General features: G+C 29.6%; 1 long non-coding RNA gene across 1 annotated transcript in view; it reads left to right on the top strand.

Annotated features, from left to right (window-relative positions):
- The window catches only part of LOC149058007 (uncharacterized), a 40,923-nt gene extending 18,255 nt beyond the window's left edge, over positions 1–22,668 (top strand). The window contains exon 3 of the long non-coding RNA XR_016190633.1: positions 22,551–22,668. This is a non-coding gene — a long non-coding RNA (uncharacterized LOC149058007). The remainder of the gene's footprint in view (positions 1–22,550) is intronic.
- Positions 22,669–23,120: the final 452 nt, after the last annotated feature.

Raw genomic sequence — 23,120 nt, 5'->3', positions numbered from 1 at the left:
ATTGCTCAAAGACCATACTTATTCAAATTCTTAATTTTTTTTATACTAAGAATATTAATCCTAAAAAATAGGTTAAAAATGGTTTTACAAATATGTAAAATAGATACAATATATTGTATGAAATATAGGTATTTATTATAAATAGAAGTACTAAATACTTGGGCCATTTTCATAAATTATGAATGTTGATTGGTTAATATTTTTAGTCACTAAAATTTTAAAATCACTATATATATATAAGCTCCGAGCTCCGGTATGGTCATATCACACAAACCTGTTATCATGGATATATTATCCTTATAATATTATAGGTACTCAAAGTTAAATACCTCAAAAACTACTCGTGCCTATTAATTTTGATTTTAATTAGTCAACATTTTCAAAAAAATATCCTCTAAATAATTTACATTAGAAAATAAGAGTTCTCATTCGAAAAACAGAAGTTTGTACGTCTAAATTACACTCCTTAACAATGGATAGTACATAACAAACTAACGAATATTTGAAAATGTTGTCTTTAAATGATTTAAAAAAAAATTGGGTGAACGTGCTTGGTGATCGCTCTGTATAATATACCGGTATACCATATAAGTCTGTGACTATATAAGTGCAATCAGTGATGGTCTCTCAATATTTAATTTTAAAATGCCAACGTAATCATTCAACGGTTTATTGTGTCTGTGTTTATTCACACGTTGTGTATCCTACTATGTTCAAATACTTAAATTTAAGGTTTTCTTCATATTTAAAAAACCTTAAGCGAAAAAAATCCCGTAACTAGAGTGTATAGTAAGTTTATCCGCATCGCATAGTGAAAATTTATTATTAATATATTCTACTTACAATTCTATAGTTTAGTTAAATTTAACTGTAATAACTGTTCAACGGCTATTTATTGTGTACCTACTTATATATACTACCTATGTACGTATAAAAAACGGCGAATTATAATAAGACCTAAACGGCTAAACATCAATGTACACTCTTTGACAAAATATTAATTTAATATATTATATGAAAATCGCGTAGAACCGTAGAACCGATGCAAAACACGACTGTGCAAATATATGTGGACGCAAACGCCACGTATAGGAAACCGAACAATAGGGAAATAATATTTTTACCCTCTCTTAATTGTTTTATTTCACCATTTTTTTCATATCATTATTATTGTTATGATTTTACGCCAGTCTAGACTCGCCTCACGGTGGACCCGACGTGTTTTCTTTTCGCTATAACAAAAGTTATTGTTCAGCGAGCAACACAATGAACTAGTGTGTTATATTCCGGCCGAGGGGAATTTTCGAAGACCCCAAGGCAAAATAAACGTCGCCACATAACCATTAACCAGCCGAGTGCAGTTGTCCCGTTAACCCGGTGTACAGAGGCGAGGTAAAAATGCATTTAAGTGCATTATATATGCATTGTGCATCGGCTGCGGGGCAACTTGGACCAGGTGTAACTCGTGGGTTCTGAAATAATATGGTATAATAGTGAAGTAGGTATGCCTACATTATAATGTCCATCAGATCACATAAAACGAATTGAATAATTGAAAACAACGCTTGTGGTTTATATGATGTTTACCATTTTTTTTTTTTTTTTAAGTTACCTACTTAAATGTCTTAAATTAGTATTATCATTTGAATTATGTGCGTTCGTACGAATCGGTTGTTAATTAATTAATGAAATATAAACCCGCATATCTTTCAAGCACAAAATACAAGTCGTGATTCGGCGTTTAGTCTGTTATAAATTTTAATACTCAATTTTTAAGGTAGGTACCAACACGAAATAGCCAATAAGTACCTTATTGTGTTTAAAATATTAAAATATCTAATAATATACTTATAACAGTCGCACTACGCTGTATGCCTTTTCCGTTGTATATACATGTATTATGCATATATTGTATTTCAGAGTACGATACTCCTAAGTCCTAATGTATATGGATATCATACTACATTATAGTTGCGTTAAAAACTAAAAGCCACCAATCGTGTAATCATTTAAATCATTATATTTTTTACATCACGCTTTAGGTGTATTATACTATAATTTAATTTAAACTCTTTATATATAAGCTGCAAATTGAAAGTTCTGACATATATAATAACATCGTGTAAATTGTTTTCTAACCGTATTTCAGAATTCAGCTTCGGGTGCGTGGCAATAACATAATAATAATAGTACGACGTTGTCGGTTATATTATTATATACTGGACACTGTTGTGTATTAATTTATGTAGGTAGGTGGCAACGGTTTTTTATAATTTCTCACGAAATGCATTATTACAGACGTTTATAAGCGTTTTACTGGATATTCGCACGCGAAGAAGATTCTACGGGTATGGAAATCGAATTGGGCAAGGTAATCTTTATATAATATAATAAACCAACATTCATGCTATATTATATTATTAATTTTAATTACAGGTTACGCTAATCTAAACATTAGTATAATATCATAAAATCACTGTTTAAGTGTTTAGTGTTGTAAATATTAGTACTTAATAGATGGCGAACCTCACGAATTTAAACTGTGGATTTATAACATATATATGTATTATGTATATACCTATAATAGAGAATTGACTGTCTCGATTTGAGATCATTTCTGTGCTGTTACAACATAATATTTTAGGTTACTATTGAACGATATAGAATTTATAAATAAAATTTCTAATATCATAGTTCATAGGCACGCGTTATATAATAGATTCCTAAAAATATATTAAGCGTTTTATAATAAATTGAGTAGTCGATTAAAAATAATATGCTGTTTAAAAGTATAATTTTTATTTTTACCACTATCACCGGCTAATATTACAAGTTATACCTTCGACCTAAAACTGTCGAAAGAGATATATTTTTAATTAAAACTCGATCATTTAAAAGTCAACGGTGAAAAATATTTTATTCTTTAAATTTCGATTTACAAACATGATCATAATAATTATTGTTTATAGTATTCTGTAAAAGCGTTTTGCTGTTATCCTCATAATAAGTGGCCGAGTAATGAGTATAATATATGTAATACAATAATGACATTGACGTACACGATCGTATACGACTTTAACGGGAAAATTAGAACGTGCGAGTTTTTATTTTATTTTTTAATTCGCAGCATATATAAAGCTCACATAATATATACATTACTGCACAGAGAATAAAAATAAAGAAAACTGCAATCAATCGAGGCGGATGTCCAGTAAATGTTTTTTTTTTTTTACTGAAAACCTTAAACGACAGGTCCAATGCAGCAGTGTCAACGGCCTGGTATATTAACTCGCGTGTGTGCATGTGTTTGAAATAATATCCATAACAGTGTCCGCCTAAGGTGAGACGTCCGGCCAGGGATATATTATATTATTATATACGCGAGCGATAGCGGTCTACGGCACTCAGGCCCCCCTCGTAATTTAACCGCTTCGATCGGACCACAAGGTCGTGCTCCAGACACTTTAATTGCCGGTGCACGGCGCTGTTCAATTTATTATGATACATATATTTTAACGCGCTGTGCGCAAAAAAAAAAAAAAGAAAATATTTAAAAAAGAAAATAATAATTATACTGATGGTAATAATAATAATAAAAACGATACGAAATTAATAAATATGTACCTACTACCTATTATAATTAATTCCGAAACCGCGAAATGAAATCGTAACGGGAGAAAACGGAGGCGGCGGTGGTGATGCTTGTATACATTGCTTGTATAACGACCGACTTATTAGTACCTACTACAACGCTACGTCCGGTTATGGTGTTAGGAAAATAATAATTATTATTATCAAACATTCTTAGAATATCCAATATTATCTTACAGAACGTCAACGTAATAGGATTGAGACTCCGCTTGCCACTTTACGACAAGACCAAAAACCTAAGCGGAAAATTGCAATATATTAACGACGTATGATACTCGATGAAAATAATATGCACATAAATGATCTGCAAGGCCGTATTTAGAACTTTTTTTTTACCACAGGACGTTCATTATTTTGTCGAACACGCCGATACACTCGATATATGCACCATCGATCCCCCCCCCCACCCATCAACTATTTATAAAAAGTACTCTAGAATAAACACATTAAGATTAAATACATAAAAAAAACCATCGATCTCGATCTAATATTTGCCTGTAGTCATTCTGATTAATAATTAATAAACTTTAATTAATCAATTAAAAAAAAAAATTCGACTTATTATTTGGCATAAAATATTTGTTCTAAATTGTAACCACATATTTATGTTCAGGAAGTAAATATTTTTTCCATATTTACTCTCTTGGTTCGTCTATAGTTGGCAATTAAATCCCGTCAATCCTGGTTCTTATTACAGAAGCTTAACGGCTCGATCAGTTATTTAAGTTAAATCTTCAAAATGGTGGAATTCTTGGTGACCTTCATTTGTGGTGAAATCGATGTGCCTTTTCCCCTAATCAAAAACTATCTGGTAAAATCGATGAAATCTGTTATTATTCATGCCATTTTTTGACATCCCGGCCAAAACATTAAAAAATATATTAGACTTTTTTTAGTTCATTCATCACTCCAATTTAGTGGGGTAGATATCTTTCAAAAAGCTCTTGGGACATTGTTTACCTTGTAATATTTTATTGTTATAGTAAATTAATATAATATAATAATACCATAGTATCATATAAACAATGGAAAAGATCTGTTTATCTGTTCAATAAATATTTTGAAATTAACAATAAAATACGATAAAATAGGTAGTAGTTTTTAAGAAATTTTTTTCATGCATGCTTGAATGCTGGAAAAATAGTTACCTATAATATTTTCCGATAAAAATATTATGAAATATGTGGGTATCTAACAATAATATTTACTTTGACCGTCTAACCCAAGTTGATTTTATTCAAATATTTTGCGTCACATGATGGACACATTTCATCTCTTCTTTTGTCCACCCCTGTTCAACATTCGCGTGTCTGTCTCTGCGTACCTGCAATTTTGTACAAAATTACATTATAAAGGCACATTAAGTACATTCGGTGAGAGGTGCAGATTTTCGAGTGGCCCTCCCTCGCGTGCAGGACCAGATTAAGATTTTTCTGGGCCTGGAGCCTAGTTGTCCACAGGGCCCTTAATTCAAACAAAATGTATTACCTATAACTGAATTTTATTTCCTTAAAAAAATGATACAAAGTAATTATGGTTGTACAGAAATATCTTTAAAATTGTTTAATATATTTATCAATTTTTGTTACATACAAATATACAATATTATTCTAATATGTCAAAATATAAATATAATATTTTTAAACTAACTTTAATAATCTTATTTTCTCTTCTTTTTTTGGAACTCTACAATAATTTCATCGGTTTTTATTTTTTTTAGTATAGATCTCTCAATGGTCATTAATGCTAAAGCGTTTAAGCGTGTATTTTTCATGGTAGACCTCAATTCGTTCTTCACTCTTTTTAAATTAGAAAATGCTCGTTCTGCGCTGCAGTTGGCAACTGGAAGCCATAAATATAATCTATATGCTACCTCCACATTAGGAAAAACTGAATTAAGTTTATTATCATGTATAATTTGAAGACATTTTGGTGCCGATGGCATTTTAGATTTTCCTTCTTCGTCTTGTCCATCAACTAACATGGAAAAATGAATCATTTCTTCAGGAAAAACTTCACAATCAAGGTCGTCCGGATACATTTTACCAAGATTTCTAGCCATCATATCCGCAATTTCTTTTTCAGTCATCGACTTAAAATAAGTAAGAAAACCAAACTTTTTATCTAAATCGTTATATTGCTCAAGTCTTTTTTGGAGGCATATATCTAATTTGTCCATTATAAATATAAATGTTTCTACTCTAAACTTATCCTGTCCAGATAAATTTGTCTCTTCTTCAATTCAAATCATTTCATCCGGAGTTAACTTACGAATAATTTTTCTTTTTTTTTTTCAATATTGTACTTTTTAAAGACAAATTTAGAAAGAGATAATGCCATTTTTTCTGTATCATTAAAACTGTTTCTTATTGAACCAGCATACTCCTCTAAAGATTTCAAAAGCTTAACAGCAACTGATAAATTAAGTGATTTTCTAGTAATTTAACACTAACTTTGTGAAATCTTTCTAAAATTCTATTCCATAGTACTGTCAAGCAATATCAAGTGATGTCATTTTTTAAATAATATTTTGTGCTTCGTTTCGTGCATCCTTATTTATTTCCATAATTTCACTTAATCAATTTTCACTTGATATAACTATATTTAATATATCAAAATCAAATCTTCAGATAACAAAATATTTTCGGAAATAAGATAAGTAACGTAATGCTGGTGCGGCGAATATTATTATTCCAGTCTGATATTATCGGTCTGCAGCATACGGGTGGCACTCACTGACTCAGTACACGGCGTAATAAAAATTTACAATATAACGAAATTTAAAAAATATGTTTAACCAAAATAATATTTAAACTTATGGGTGCTCCGTGCTTAATCCGGCCCTGCTCGCGTGTGGTCTATCCGAGTAATATTATTATTATTCTATATTTTACCTACGTATAGCGGACCCCGCGGGAACGACGACCGCGGCGATACAGCTGCGTGTACATTGCAGTAATAATAATAATAATAATAATATAATATAATATATTGTCGGCGATCTATCGGCGGCGGAATCGTGATATCGTGAACGTCGTTTGATATAATATATATCTACTGTCGTGATGACTGAACCTATATTATACATATATATTTTATACATACAGCTCGTTTGTATAAAATGAGTTACGAATTTCGCATATAACCAATCATATATATGCAGTATAGGTACACGTGACCTGCAGTGCACCATCATAATGCAGCCGCGGCTGCAGCGGTTATTGTGAAATTATCAACGTCGTGTATATTTTGCTGAACAGCCTGGTGCATTTCATATTATATTTTATTAATACATATTATTATTGTTATTATAATTCATTTTTTTCTTCTCCTCTTTCTCGAGGTGGTGGGTTGAGTCCGATGCATTGTGTGTGCACTGCGTTTACTGAATTTTTTTCCGACGGACAATCTCGGTACCTATTACCCGTACCCTGTGGGTTTCGCTGTCGCGCGTGTTACGCAACGAAAACGACAAACGTACGAGGAGGCGTTTGTAACTTTTTTCTCGATTGGATATATATTTTTATTTATTTTTTATCTGAATATTGTTTTGTACATTTAAGTAGAATTTATTAAGAGTATTCTTCTCTAGTTTTCTATAAATTTAAATGCATTTTGAAATTTAAAGTTTAAACTATTTAGTATTTTATTTATTTTAATTGATCATTATTATTGAAAGCTTAAGGTAGGTCAGTGTCGGCCTGCCTATAGTCGCTAGACTAACCGGCCGAATTTGTATCGGGAGGGGGCGATAGTACAAAAATATAATATTTTATTACTCATAAGCATTTTTTTACTTATTTATTAAATAACATTTTGGGGGCCTTTCTGGAGAAATACATCCGGGGTAATTGAAATCCAGGTTAGGTTAGGTTACAGTTAAGTTAGGTTACAGTAAAAAAAACGTATTAACATAACTTGATAAATTCATCGATATTATCACTGGTTCGTAATTGCAGCTACAGTATAGTAGGTAGTTTGTTGGTAACGACTTTTAAATTGTTTATTGTGTTGTCTTCTAAAAATTAATCATATTATATAATTACTATATTATTATTATTAAATATAATTATATTATAATATAATTGACTATAGTTAAGTTAGTCATAATTTAAAAAAATCTTTTACCTACCTCCTAACTTATATCATTTAACAAGCACACTTATTAGTGACAAAGATTTTCATCGATTACAAAAAAATGTTTTAAACAGGTTATATTCCATAATATATTTGTTATATCAGACGTAAACACATTTATCATTAACTCTTTAAAATGCCGTTTGGGTCATTGAAAATAAAATACAAAATCATGAATTTTTATAATTATATTACATTGTTATTTATATAAGTGTTGTTAAAACATAAATACTAAATAATATAATTTAGCACACGATTCAGCTGTAGGTACCTATACTATAATTGTTTGATGGAAATTAACATTTAGTTAAATATTCTTCATACTATTTAATGTATGAATGTATCCTACATATAGGTATTATAATGTAAGTGATCTACCAAGTCTTTTATAATATTTTGTGTTCACGTATGATATTAAATCCTAATAATTGGAATATTCTAAAGGCAGTTGAATTGGTATTCGTATAGGTAAATAATAATATAGTGTCTAATTCTCCACAAATTGTAACACAATATTACTTTGATTTAAGTATTTAAAACAGTAGGTCAGCATTTCGGTGGTTGATGTTTGTCCATCGTCCCTTTGGTTCCCGGACAGGATAGTGTAATGTTACTGTATCGATTTGAATGCAATGACTGCAATTTGCATTCGATAAAAAGCGATTCTGAGCGGATGAGGGAATCTTCTTCATTTAATTTTATTCGTTTCTATGGTGATAAACAAAGCGTTATAAGAACAGCTTTTAAGAACGATTTATATAAATAGGTAATTTATATAATTATAATATTAGGAAATATCATGATACCTATTGAAAAAAATATAAAAAGCTCAAAAGTCACTCAAATGTATTGAACATTTTACCATAGTTAGTTAAAGATAATATAAGTAAACAACCCAAATTTCAAGTTTATACGACTGTTTTTAACCAAAATATAACAAAAAACTCCCAAAATTAAAATGTCTATAAATAGCTCAAAAATGGCTAAAATTTTCCGAACTATAAACCGCAAAGAACAAAACCTAAAATACAACAAAAAATATCTCTTGTCATTTTTCATTTGAAGCAATATTTCTGGTAGAAAACGTCGTTCGTAATTATTTAATATTATAAAATCATGAAATCGTACGTTTTTTCTCCTATATAACCGCTTTTATTTCGAGTACGTTTCGAAAATCGAAAAATGACCTCTTTAAAGTACCACCTCAAGAACATTTTCAGAAACGATGCTACGCTTGATACTTTTGAGTAAGTTTAGAGGGAGAAAAAGTGTTTACAGAATAAAAAAGAAAAAGAAATAAACATCATTGTAAAACCAATGCTCCGCTCAGAATCTAAAACAAAATATATACACGCGTACTATTTAAAATAAGCATTATAGCCTAATCTTGGAATATCAAATATAAGCTAATTTTAAACGGTTAATGCGTAATTAAAAAAAAAAAAAAAAAAAAACTGGATATCGGTATAGTATAGACGAGCTTATACCTGCTGTTGTAGTTTGAGCACATGATTTTATTTGGATAAGACAAATCGGCTTTTACCCCAACAATAATTAGTTACCCATATTTATAGACAATAAATCCGACAGCCATCTTTGTAAGATGTTAAGAAGTTACCACCGTGGTATATTCAGTGTAATAAAAAGTTAAATTAAGAATGTGCTTATTATTTAGTAATTTATTATTGATATGTAATCTATATAATAATACGACCGCATCAAAAGTGTCTATAATAGTGTGTATATAGTATATACATTACACCTATATAATACAAGTATTCTAATATTATCATGTACCTACTCCGCAATACTACATATATAATAATATATACTCTATATAACTATGTGTGTGCGTGTGTGTATTGTATACATATATATTACCTATTTACCTATATCTGCGCTCGCGTAATTATCGTTGTATGTGTTGTTCGAACCTTATCAAATTACGCGCGTGTGCACGTAATGTGTGTACGTATAAATAAAATTGTAATGTACTCGTAAAACAACTCGGATTATCGCGGGAACTCGATCGCGCTAAAATAAAACAAAAACTTACGATCAGAAAACGTTCGCCAAACGCAATAATATGTAATATATATTATTATAATATACGAGTATAATATGAGAGTGTATTATACCTTCGACGATGCCGCCACTGCTGCAACTAATGCGATACTGCAGTAGTGATAGTAGATAGATAACTCACTAACTCTGCCCAGACATAACATTACCTAACCGTGTAGTATACATCGCGCGATCGTTTTGTTAATCATCACCTCGCCGACTTTTGTGTATAATAAAATATTGCATCGTATTTTAACTGCAGTTTCATATGCACGTGTGAGAGATGTGCATGCCCACAAATTGGGTTACACGCGACTTAAACGCACACGAAGGCCGCCGCCGCTTCGGTAAACATAATAATTTTACAAATATATTATGCGTACCCCATCGCGATTTTTTATAATGAAAACCCATTTATAAAATATATGGAGTAAAGACAGTCACAGTGGACGGCTTTTTCCCATCAAATATTGTTATAATATCTCTCTCTTGCGAGCATATAGGCGTCATATATGCGGAGTAGCGAGGGATAGTAATGCTACCGTACCATTTGTATTGGAGTGGCAAATTTATAGTTATGCTGCCCTACGAACCAGTACGAAGTACGAGAAATTTATGAAAAAGAAATACAATTTTATTGTTTTTTTCTTAAGAAAATCACTACAAATAGGTATAATATTTTTATGTTATACTATTTACTAGTAAATAATCTAGTTCTAAAAACAAAAAAATTGTAATGACTAGTTTATTGATTTATTGATTTAATGTTGAAAAGTTTTTTTAGATTTCACATGGTCAATGGCGGAGAGGGGTAAAGCTCATTAGCTCTCCCCCACTGGATTTCCACTGTTGCTACTCCATGACTTTACTCCAAACGACGCCCCTGCTTGCGAGTACTTTAGTTTTATCTAAGAATACTACCCCTTCACGGTTTTAAATTAATAGATTATAGGAAATAAGAAGTGACGTAGTATTGCTATATTGTGTTATTACCAGGAATCGGCAAGTAATTTATAATGGAGTCCGGATGATTAAAAATATTAAATAAATGAGGTTCAACGAAAGCAATTTTTGTAAAATCTAAATAAATAAATAAAAATATAAAAATGTTTATTATTTGGTTATGCGAAGACAAAGAGAAATTTAAGAGGACGTGATACCCGCATTTGTTGTCTCCGTCTTACAAGTGACATGTTGACGGTCCAGTTTTCTATCTTCCACTGTTCGAATTCGGACAGTTGCCAACCGTTGGTATACATACACTGTTCATAATCATAACGTTTTAATTGCTTACAAGACATATATGAGGATATTTATTTATTTTTCCTTACAAATAGTATTGAAAATCAATTCATTACGTCATGTCGTGTTTTGTGTGAATTCTTAAGGACGACGTGCTAATATAATATTTATAAAATTATCGCGAATTAATTATAATATATAATCATCCCGCAGAATTGAGGTATAAGTGATACAACTGTAATATATCTGTTTTACACACCTAAATAAAAAATATTAATGTTTCCAACTGTGTATTTTTACATATTTGCTTTGGCAGATAGGTACCAGATATATGTACCTAAATACGGTTGTCGGTTTGTACTGCAATTTTATAGTACCAAGACACATGCAACTGAAGAAGAGCAAGTCGTATAGTGGTCGTCCGTACACTAAATATACATAATATATAATATTATACTTATGGTATGAAATGTACCTATTTTAAGATATTATATTATGTGTACAAAATAACCGGTCAAAAAACGCATACTTTTTTAAAACGTTTTTCAAATGCCAACGGGTTTTCAAGTGTCCACTCGAATATCTATGTAATATTATAATCTATATGGGTCTATACAACTACACCTATATAAATGAAATATTACACAAATCATTAAATCCGTTTGAGATTTCATTCTTACGTCTTGTAAAATATACTTAAAAAAAAAAAACTTTAGTAAATATCAATAATTTTTAAAGTAGTTACCTATGTTATGTATATTCATAAATACTTATATAAAAATAAAACTACTAGATGGCCTACTAATTCTTATCAATGAGGTTTTCCGCCAGTTGTCAACGAGTGGGTAATGTTTACACTGTTTACAGTATGATGTTTAATGGGATAACCTTGGTCGTAGGCTGTTCGGAATTTTCAATTTCAATATCTGCAGGAATTGTCACAGTGGAATTGAGGACTGTAATGTGTGACAACTAATGTAAACAATCCCCACACGGCATAGTTCGGCATATGGTGCCAAACTTCAATGTGATACATTAGCTGTACACGGAAGTCAGCCATATTGTATAGTTTTATTTACTTATAGGATTATATTATTACAAGGGTTGGTATATTAATAAAATAATAACGAAATATTCGACGTAGTACCAATGGGTACAATCTATATTTCATTAGGCGCGAGTGCGTGACCGTATAATACAACCGTACCTTTTCAAAATTATATTTGGACAAATTTTTATAAGTAGCACTGAAAGTTTACCATACTGATACTTACCAAATCGGTGTGGCAATGTGGGTAGTCAATCTAATAATTTATTAGAATAATAATCTGACATATTATTTTGTGTATTATTATTATGTATATGCAACCGTAGTGATTCATATTATTTAATTACATTTTATCAAATCCGGTCTCGTAGTATACAATACTGATGATATATATGTACATAGAAATAAAACGTTTTTGGGTTTAAAAAAAAAATTAAGTCACTTAGAATAGTAATTTTTGACGAATGTCATTGATTCCATGCGTCATATTAATTTCCATACTCCTACTCGTATTACAAAATCATAAATTCAGGATGTGGATGGTGGTTTATTTTACTGTAAATACATTATTTTTTTTTTATGCATACGCGATTACCACTTAGCTTGAACTATTATCAAACACGTGTGGCTATTTAACTATGATAGGATGTGATTTAAAAATTTTTTAACGTTACGATTATGCCAATTTGAATAATTTTTCGTTAATTTACTATGCAAACAAATTAGTTCCATGTCGTGTCATAACGATTACCAAATTTTGCATATTATACGTCGCACGAAATATATTGTCTACAGGACATATGGAGTGGAAGAGTACCCGGACTTCGGGCGTTAATTTTTCGGGGGAATTAGCTGATCATTTAACTACGTATTATAATATAGTATAACATAATACGATAAACCTATACGATATCGGGCAAGTAGCAGGAAGAACTAAAGAGGAGGGGGGGAGGGAAACATTTTATTCTCGCCTCGGGCGCGAAACCGTAATATTATAATAGTACGGTACACTATAGGACTCTATTAATCATATTTTCATCGTAGTAGATCATTTTTTTTTTTTTATTTCATCCCGGATGCACAAACACTGTCGTCCTTGAGAAAAATCAACGCACAGTGGGGTTCGGAGTCGTGCAATTACACACGACGGCGGAGACGGCGAACGTGATTATGTTAAGTAGGTATATAATCTTTCGGAACAGTAGCAAACCGTTTTGTTCGGTTTCAGTACCTGCGCCAGTGCGTATATAATACCTCTACATGTTTTGGCATCGTAATAATAAAATATCATACATGCATGGATGTCATATTATTCCATTATAGTAATAAAATACAATGCGATCGATTATTATATAATATTATATACCTTTCCGGCTTCTGTAGATCGATATTTAATTTCGCACACGCTTGGCACCAGCCAACTATCTAAACTGGCTACTGTTTAACATAATGGATCATTTGTACAGTGTAACTATTGTAGTATCAAATGTCTAAACCAATATATCGTATGTCCACACTGCAGTGAATACCTGCCAGGTGTGATCCATATATTGTATTATATATATATATATATAGGTGTCTCCGTGAAATCGACAACTTCAACGTTGTTCAAACACGTTATTGTGTTTCTACGAGATTGTAGCAAATAAACCTGATCGATGATTATAACTGTCCATAATTTAAAGCAGAAATCTTTTATATATCAGTATATCACGTACAAAATACATGATCAGTAATTGATATTTTTTAATATATATGCATCAAAATTCCCACCAAATTTTGTCTAGTTAAAAAAAAATTTAATTTACGGTTTATTCATTTATTTTTGTACCTATACACTTAGGTAGTAAGTAATAAACAGTATAAGATAACAACTGTTTGTGGAGAACATAAAGCGATTGTTCATTTTAATAAACCATTTACATTTTTCTTAATCTTTGATTAATAAATTATTGTTCAATTAAAATGTTTTATGAAAATCGCCATCGCTTGACCTTCAAATCACAGTCTTATGTAAAAGTAACTGAATAAAAATCAGCTGACTACATAAATAATTCTATTATACAAGGAGAACTTATGCGATAAAAGCCACAACTAGTGTATCCACCTCATAAACTTGCATATTTTTTTTTAGGAATAGCTATTATCACACATCTATTTTAGAGTTACCTATATTCAAATGTCACAAACACAGGATGTCCAGTTTAAATTTACAAATGTCAGTAACTTTTTATTGAATATGAAAATAATGATTATTTTTAAATAATTATTATCTGTAAAAATATATCTACATATTTCATCGATGTGTATGGGTGTATAATAGAAATATTCATATTGGGTAGTCAGAGCATTTATTTTCAAGATTTTATGTCATTAATACAAAATAAGTAAAACTCAACAACTAATATGCACGAGACATTGAAAACAATAGACCCATTATATAATAATACCAGATGATTCTTTTATCATTGAACACTCATTATTTCAAAAATTATTAATGAGTTATAAGTATTTAAAGTTTAGACAAGCGGAGTAGTGGACAAACATTTTGCGGGGTAACCCCGTACCACTCCACTCTGCTTGTCTAAACTTTAAATACTTATAACTCATAAACTACTCGTCCTAAATTCGATTTTTATGAATCAAAATACTTAGAAAAATATTCTGCTTTGGAATATGAAATTAAAACCCTATGTTGTCATTCAAAAAAGTAAAAAACTTAAAAAATGATAAGGATAAAAAATATTTATAAATATAATTTTTTAATAAAAATGTTGGTTTTTTAACAACTTGAAACTATGTAAAAAAAGTAAATAATTTTTTAAATAAGAAGTGTTCAATGATAAAAGAATCACACTGTATACCTATAAATAAGTACTTTCGTAACTACACAGGCAACAACCAGCTTGAAAACCCGTTAATAGTTTCGAATTTCATCAAGTAATAAAATATTTACTAATTATCAGTTAAAAACATTCTTTTTATAAAACGAATAGGTATTATAAATATTATAATAATTCATAATATAAAATATAATTGATGAGAATTATTATTGCGGTGAATAAATTGTACTCGCGAGCGAGGGGAACGTCTTCGCGGCTATTAGCGTTAGACTGGTGCCTGGTATCACTGTTATTGAGAAGTTACTTTGAATGAGAAAATAATTAAAGGAAAAAGATTGCTTATTTTAATTAAAAATAAATATATATATTTTTTTTTCATTTAAAATCATACCTTCTATGATACGCGTTTTACATTTCGGATTACAATATTATAAATTTATAACAATTACGGAACGATTCACGTTATATAGGCACTTTGTCGAAATTCGAAACATCACCTACATTAGCATATTATCATCACGCACACGCAGCAACCCGTGGTCCATTCAATCTAATAAACTTATAACTTTGTTGCTTATTACCTATATACATGGTATTTATAGTGCGTACCTACATATAGCCATATATAGTTATATCCACAATGTTCGACATATTATAGGTATTACTCGGAAGTCATTAAACTAATATTGTTTAGTGGTAATACAACGTGCATACATTAATTATTATGAACAACGAGAATAAAACGACTTGTAACTGTATTAAGTGCGTACATTCAGAATTAGTTGGCAGTTAATTCACTTTAATCTGTCCGACATGGGTGGACGCGGACGCCACGTGCAGTGCTTAAACGAAACACTATACCTCATGCGTACCTATATATAGTCTTACGCTCAATGTAATGTAATGTTCATTCACTCGGAATCTAAATAAAAAATAAAAATAATATCGAACAATTCTCTTTGTACTGAATTCCGCTCTTAGATATACCTAATGATAATAATATTAACCTACTCATCCGGTCGAGTGATCGTAAATTTGTATAATATTATACAAAAACGTTTTTATTTACTAAATGTATAAAAAATAATTTGTGTTAGGTACATTTTTCGTATACCTACTAAGTAATATTATTAACAGTAAAGAACACTCATTATTAATAGAAAATATTATAGAAAATATTAAAATATAATATATTAATATATTTGTGATGCTAAAATTTAATGTTTCATTTTTTATTTGTTTTTTGTACCCTGCATAGTTCTTAAAATTATCTGTTTGTGGTTATTGTTACCAAAGTTACCAACACTTAATAGCAACTACATTTTAGTTTTGTAACCTACGGAACTATAGTAAGCTAATACGTATACATATAGCATCTATATACTATATAGGTATAGGTTACCTATACTAATAGCTCAGTGCTCACTTACATAAATAAAATATAATAATATAATCTCTAGAACAAAGTCATAGAACTACCCTGGTTATTGTACATATGACTTGCTATTACCAGGGTCGAGTTTCATCTCTCACTAGGGGAGCTAATATTGAGGTACAAGAATTTGCTTAGCTGTATTTTTAATTTATATACCTACAATTTTAATTCACATTATACGTTTTTACTCATATATATATATGTATAATTATAAATCATACATATAACAACATATTATAAATAGTTATGACGCTATAAACTTTCATTCGAAACCATTTAAACCATCTTTAAAATATATTCACATAAAAGTATTAACAAAAAAGAACTGTTTATTTAAAACATAATTGTTTTACATTATAATAGCAGCAATCTAATTGTATTATTTTATAAATCCATTCATAGTATTTAAATGTCCATAAATATTAAATATATTATAAATACATTTATTATGTACAATAAAAATTTAATTTAATCAAAATTCATATTGGAAGTAGTGTCAATGGACTCACCCTTCCCTCAAGCCGTCCAGACTGGTAAAAATTTTATCTAAATTACTTATTGTATTATGTTATACAGATTGTATATTTTTTCTATTTTAATAAAAAAAAAAAGAAATATTAAATAGCCATATTCTTCAATGACGATATTTTATAATAATTATTGATACATCATAATACTCGTCTTAGAAAAATAGATAGCTAAGTCCCAATAAGGCGGAGATAATACCTCCATAGCCCCCCCCCTTTAAACCCACCACTGGCTATTACTGAAAATTAGTAAAACGTTTTAATGTCTCATAATAATATGTTGGTTCGGTGTCTATATATACATGTCACATACAACATACTATAACATAACGGTCATCATAATACATCATGACTCATGAGTATGATATTATATTTTTATCTACGAGATAGAACAGTATTCCTCGTTAATAAGTCTACAGGTATGATGCGTTTGACGTTTACGACTTGCACAACATAGCTAAATATATAATATGTAGGAAACACACATTATATTTTTTAAGTGCTGCAGTCGTTTATGCGCATTATACATAATATTATTTATATACATGGACAAATTATTGTAATATTGACACCTCAGCTTCTACCTATATATAATATAGCTCTCAGTTTCGTATCAAGAAATCGTATCTCGTGCCCGCAATTAAAATACAGTCATTCAGCGCATGATGTATATCTAAACGTCATATAATATCATAATATGCACACGAAATATTATGAATAGTATATAAAAATATGTTGTTACATTAAAACGTACGAAAATTTGATCGGCACCACTCCGAGGGACTGTACATATTATGATGCATATACCTACACTATGAACAAATACATAATAATGGAACATAGACAAGGCGGGGTGGGGGGTAGTGAAGGGGTCGGTGGCCGGCGCGTAGTTCTCAATATTATTGAGATGGAATCGGATAAGGCGATGGCGATCGCAACAATATTTTCACACCACGTGAGAAACGTGCTCGATCACTAATCGCTATTTATAGCCTCATAGGTATAGATCGGACTACACCGGCGTGAAGACAGATTTATACGACTTACCCGCCCACATACAATCGGTGTTTTTTTCTTATTGATCGGATTTGCACTCACAATCTGAATAAATAATCATGAAAACGTTTGATGTTTGGAGTGCGTTTCTGTGGTGTGGACGGTGTGGTGTGTGATAATAATAACATTATGTATAATGTATTATTATATACATATTATAATACTACTAATTTATCTGTTATTATTGTTATTAACGGATTAACTTATACACAGTTACACCTTACCGTTATTATGAATATTACGTGCGGAGTGCGAACCGAACTCAATCAACCGGTGTAGATTTATTCTGTAGATAATCGCAAGGCTGGGCAAGTTAATGATTTTTTTTAACTCAGTTAAGTTAAGTTAATATGCACCAATTACAAAAAGTTAAAAGTTAAAAGTTAATTTAATTATAGGTTAACTCAGTTAAGTTAAAAGTTAATACACATTTTTTTTTAACTTTTTATTAAGTTAAAAAAAAGTTAATTTTTTTTTTTACACATACTTTCTTTTTTTACAAACCCTGAAACCCAAAACTAATTTTTATGACTATATAACAAATGTTTATACTTTATACAGTATATTATTGTATTTCATTGAAGTTTTCATTTCTAAAAAAAGAACAGTAATTACCTATATATAACAAGTAATAAATACCTAAAAATAATGAATTAATATTATTTAATCAAGCCTTGTAAACAGATACTATTTGTGAGTGTGTGTTTGAAATAGAGTATTACTGTGTTTAATAAATAATCACTAAATATTGTATTAAATAGATACTAGGTATTACCTATATGGCTATATACTTACTAAAATACTAAAATATAACATATTATAATTTAAATAGAAAGATAATAAATAAGTTGAAATAGTTGGATAATATTTTATTATTTTAACATACACATTTCAGTCATATAGTTAAACTATAAATTTAAACTTAAATAGGTAGCATTAATCTTTATACTAAAAAATTATTTTTCTTTATTTTGTTAAATCAAATTAAATTTTTACTTTTGCATAACAATATGTTTATAGTTGAAAAACAATTCATTCAAACGTGCATACTGTTTATGACGTTCGTGTACAACCACAAGTTCACAACTGAATACTGATAAAATTTCAGGCCCACATCAGTACATCACACAAAATCAAAATATCGATAATTGGTTTTTGTTTATTTTTAGACTTGTTGGATTTATTTTTTCCCGAAATGACGACTTCGGTCGTCGATAACACTAATATACCCGCATGATATAGGTATAGCCATAATGCCATATATAGTCATAAAGGGACAATATTATGTCTATAATATTATATTTATTGTAACTTGATATAATTAATTTAATAATATAAAACCTTTTATTATAAATTATTTTCTGATGTATACAGGGTGTTCCTTTAGAGTACAGAGTGATTAGAAAAATATAAAAATTTTTAAAATTAACTTAACTTATTCCATAAAATGAAAATCAACTCGTTAATTTCACGTTAATTAAAAAATAAATTTAATAAGTTAATAGTTAAGTTAATGAATATCCAAAAGTAACTAGTTAAGTTAAAAAGTTAAGATAAAATTAACTTTTTAACTTAACTTTAACTTTTTAACCCGTTAATGCCCAGCCTTGGATAATCGTGATACATTTAATAAGTGTCTACGCTCATTATTACTTGGAAAAGTAATTGACTTTTTTGAAAATAGTACTTTTATTGATTTGATATGACATCGAAAAACATGATTTTATAAAAAATTATATATATTATACAGTTTTTCTTCGTTATTAGTTTTTTTATGTTATTAATGTTTAAACTTCAGATGAACGGAATAGTATTGACCAAGATTTTTTGGGGTACCTACCCCTGTAGCGCCACTCTACCCTTTTCATATACACATTACTACTATAATACTTTAAAGTTATAAATTTATAACTAATTAAAAAAAAACCTGTTAAGCAAAATGATATGAAAAAGGTGTGCTGTCATTCAAAATAGTAAAAAACGTACGACAAACAATAACGTAATTCATAAACATATTATTTTTTAATGACAACAAGATTGTGTTAAAATTATATCTTCAAAAAGTTAAGAATTTTCGAAATAATAAGTGTAGACAATTAAATTGATCACTTCGTATATATATATATTTTATTATATAGAATTGGTAAATAAAATAAGTATGTGAATGGACTTACAATAGAAAAACTTCATATGGAAGACGTATCAAAAAAATATTAATAGTAAAATGTTTAAGTAGTTTCTACCAAAGTTTACTGATAAGAAGACTGTTAAGTGATTAAATTCCGTCAATATACCTAGATTATATAAATGTATAAAGCAGGCGGCGACAGTAATCGAACGAATATTGAGTTAAATAATATCATATTATAAGCACGTATAAGGTACTTATGTTAAAACATAATATGGAAACCTAAAATCTTATTGAATGTGGTAAATTAACATTTTTGTGAGAAAAATTTCAATCGAACATTCAATAGACGAATTTATTATAATTATTCATGTCTTTATATTTTATTTTATTTTTCATCGATTTTTTTCAATAGGTTCCTCATCTTTAGGACCTAAATATGTCATACCAGGGTTATGGTTACTGCAATACGAACACAGAGTAACGATCTCGTGTAAACTCTTTTGGATCACTGCAAATACAACAAGTATATAACTGGTTTTTCGAACCGGATATAAAAAAATCAAATAAATAATAATTTGATTCGATTTTCAGCGTTATTTTGAACGTAATATTATAATCACAGCACTCGTTTCGTCGGGTGTAAGTAATCTCGCCGTGACTATACATTTTTAATAAATGTATATATTATTAATTATAATATAAAATATTATATATCGACTGGTTTGCTGTTGGGATCAAACTTTACCTGATTGTTTAAATGGCCGCTCCTCGTGTGTATTAGGATATTAAGCGGAAGGAAAAATATATATTATTGTTATGTGCATTTGAAAAATATACGTAGTACTCTATATAGGTACTATCTACATGTGCGGCAACTACGGATAAGGTGGATGCCATAGAGAAGCGAATTCCGCAAAATAATCGAAGGAAAACACAAAATGAAACGAAAATGCTTTGGTTATAAATTATAATATTAATATTATTATACATGACGTGTATTACATAGTATTTAAACATTAAAAAAAAAATATTACATTTATATAAGTTTTTTTCTATTTACCCGATTCGTATATTGGTATATTCATATGTTGTATAATTTATGTAATGTATATAATAATGTATGTAAATTGTCTGTACATATTATATAATAATTAGGGTCCAGATTTAAATGTCCTAAAAATGCCTTAACTATAACTAATAAAGTAATAAGTAATAACTATATGCGACAAATAGGAAAACCGATGATTTAGTTTTCTGCGTCTTTTACACTGTCATAACTAAGCTACAACAATAATACAAAAACTAAATACCAAACTTAGACACGCTCATCAAAATACATTAAGTACGAAGTACCTATTATATATACTGGAAACAAACTAGATTGCGATAAAGACATAATCGCTTTCAAAGATAGAACGATTGATCATTGCATTAAGACATTTGGTAATTAAACCTATACGGATGAAAAATACTTAAAAAAATATTAATTCAAAATAATATCATGCAAAAGATATTTCTCCATACAAGATTTAGAATTTCCTAGTTTATACTAATAAACCTTATGGTTACAATGGATTAATATGTGCGTTAAAAATAATTAAATGATTTGAAGATGCTAAAAACTACAAATGACTATAACCATATAATATGTCTTATAGTTTTTGGATTAATATTATGACTCGCGTGATTTCATATCATGCCTTTAGTCTGCTGCCAGTGTTTATAATAATATTTAATAATGCAAAACCTATATATATATATATATATATATATATATATATATATGTAGTATTAATAGATATATATACCATTTGATCTCTATTTGCTTAGAAGTAATTTTAATCGGCGCAATTATTACGAAGTTATATAGCCATAATATGTATATGCCACCGCGAAACCGTTTCCGAAAAGAAACATCTACGATACAATATGTCGATTTCATAGGCATGCGCAGAGTTTCAAGTCAGGGGCATCGAATATTTTTACCGGCCCATACATGGGTATTAAGTTAACATTTTTAAGCTCAAAATCAAAATTTAAAGTTTGACCTTTAAATAAAAATATTTTAAACGATAATCATTGGTTAATCATAGATTGTTTTTGCTCAACACCGGTATAACATATCAAAATTAAAAATACATCAAATATCAAAAACACATTATTCTTTATTATTATAATACGGTTACAAAAGTACTATTATGTCATGTTGTTATTATATAGTTCGGCCCATACAAATATATTCAAACCGTCCAGGGGCAGCAAGAGCACACCTTGCTGCCCCTGTGCGCACGCCTATGGACTCGATTTGATGATAATATACGCTTATATATAGCACAAATTATCTCGATCTTTCACTTCATATTATTATTGTCTTAAAAATTAAAATGTACGCGTTTTTTTTTCTTTTACTTTGCAGGACAAGTACTCATCATGGATATGGATTATGTGAAACCGACTCCAACGATACGATCAACTATATATATACGTTATACGAACATCACGAGATTCACGACAAAGGACGAACAACCGCTGACGCAGAACACGCGATCTGATGCTTGGTTTGGTGTTAGGGATTTAGCGGACCAACGGTGGTCGACACACATTTATTAAAACAGTCCTACTGGCCTGCTAAGTCCCAAATACCAGCAAGCCCCTCGTCGACGAAGCAGACGACGGACGAACGCGTTTTATTTTCATTTCGTGTATACCATATTAGTACTTTTATATTACGTATTAATAGTACCAATGTTTAACATCATTTAGGCATAGATAGGTACCTAGTTGAAAAAAAATTTAACTGTTTTTCTTTCATATAGCTTCCTTTAAACATTCAAACGTATTAAAAGCACGATGATAATAATATATCAATAATATATTATACTGAAAACAATAATTGTACCTATACCTTTAATACACCTAATAGTTAAAAGTTATATCAAGTGTGCCTGATAATATGGGAACAAATCCGTATATTATAATGCTATAG

The sequence above is a fragment of the Diuraphis noxia genome, unplaced genomic scaffold, assembly GCF_037042655.1.
Source record: "Diuraphis noxia isolate RWA-SAM2 unplaced genomic scaffold, SU_Dnox_SAM2 contig0002, whole genome shotgun sequence".
NCBI lineage: Eukaryota > Metazoa > Arthropoda > Insecta > Hemiptera > Aphididae > Diuraphis > Diuraphis noxia.
The sequence above is the reverse complement of the archived record's forward strand: the minus strand, read 5'-3'. Positions and strand labels throughout refer to the sequence as shown.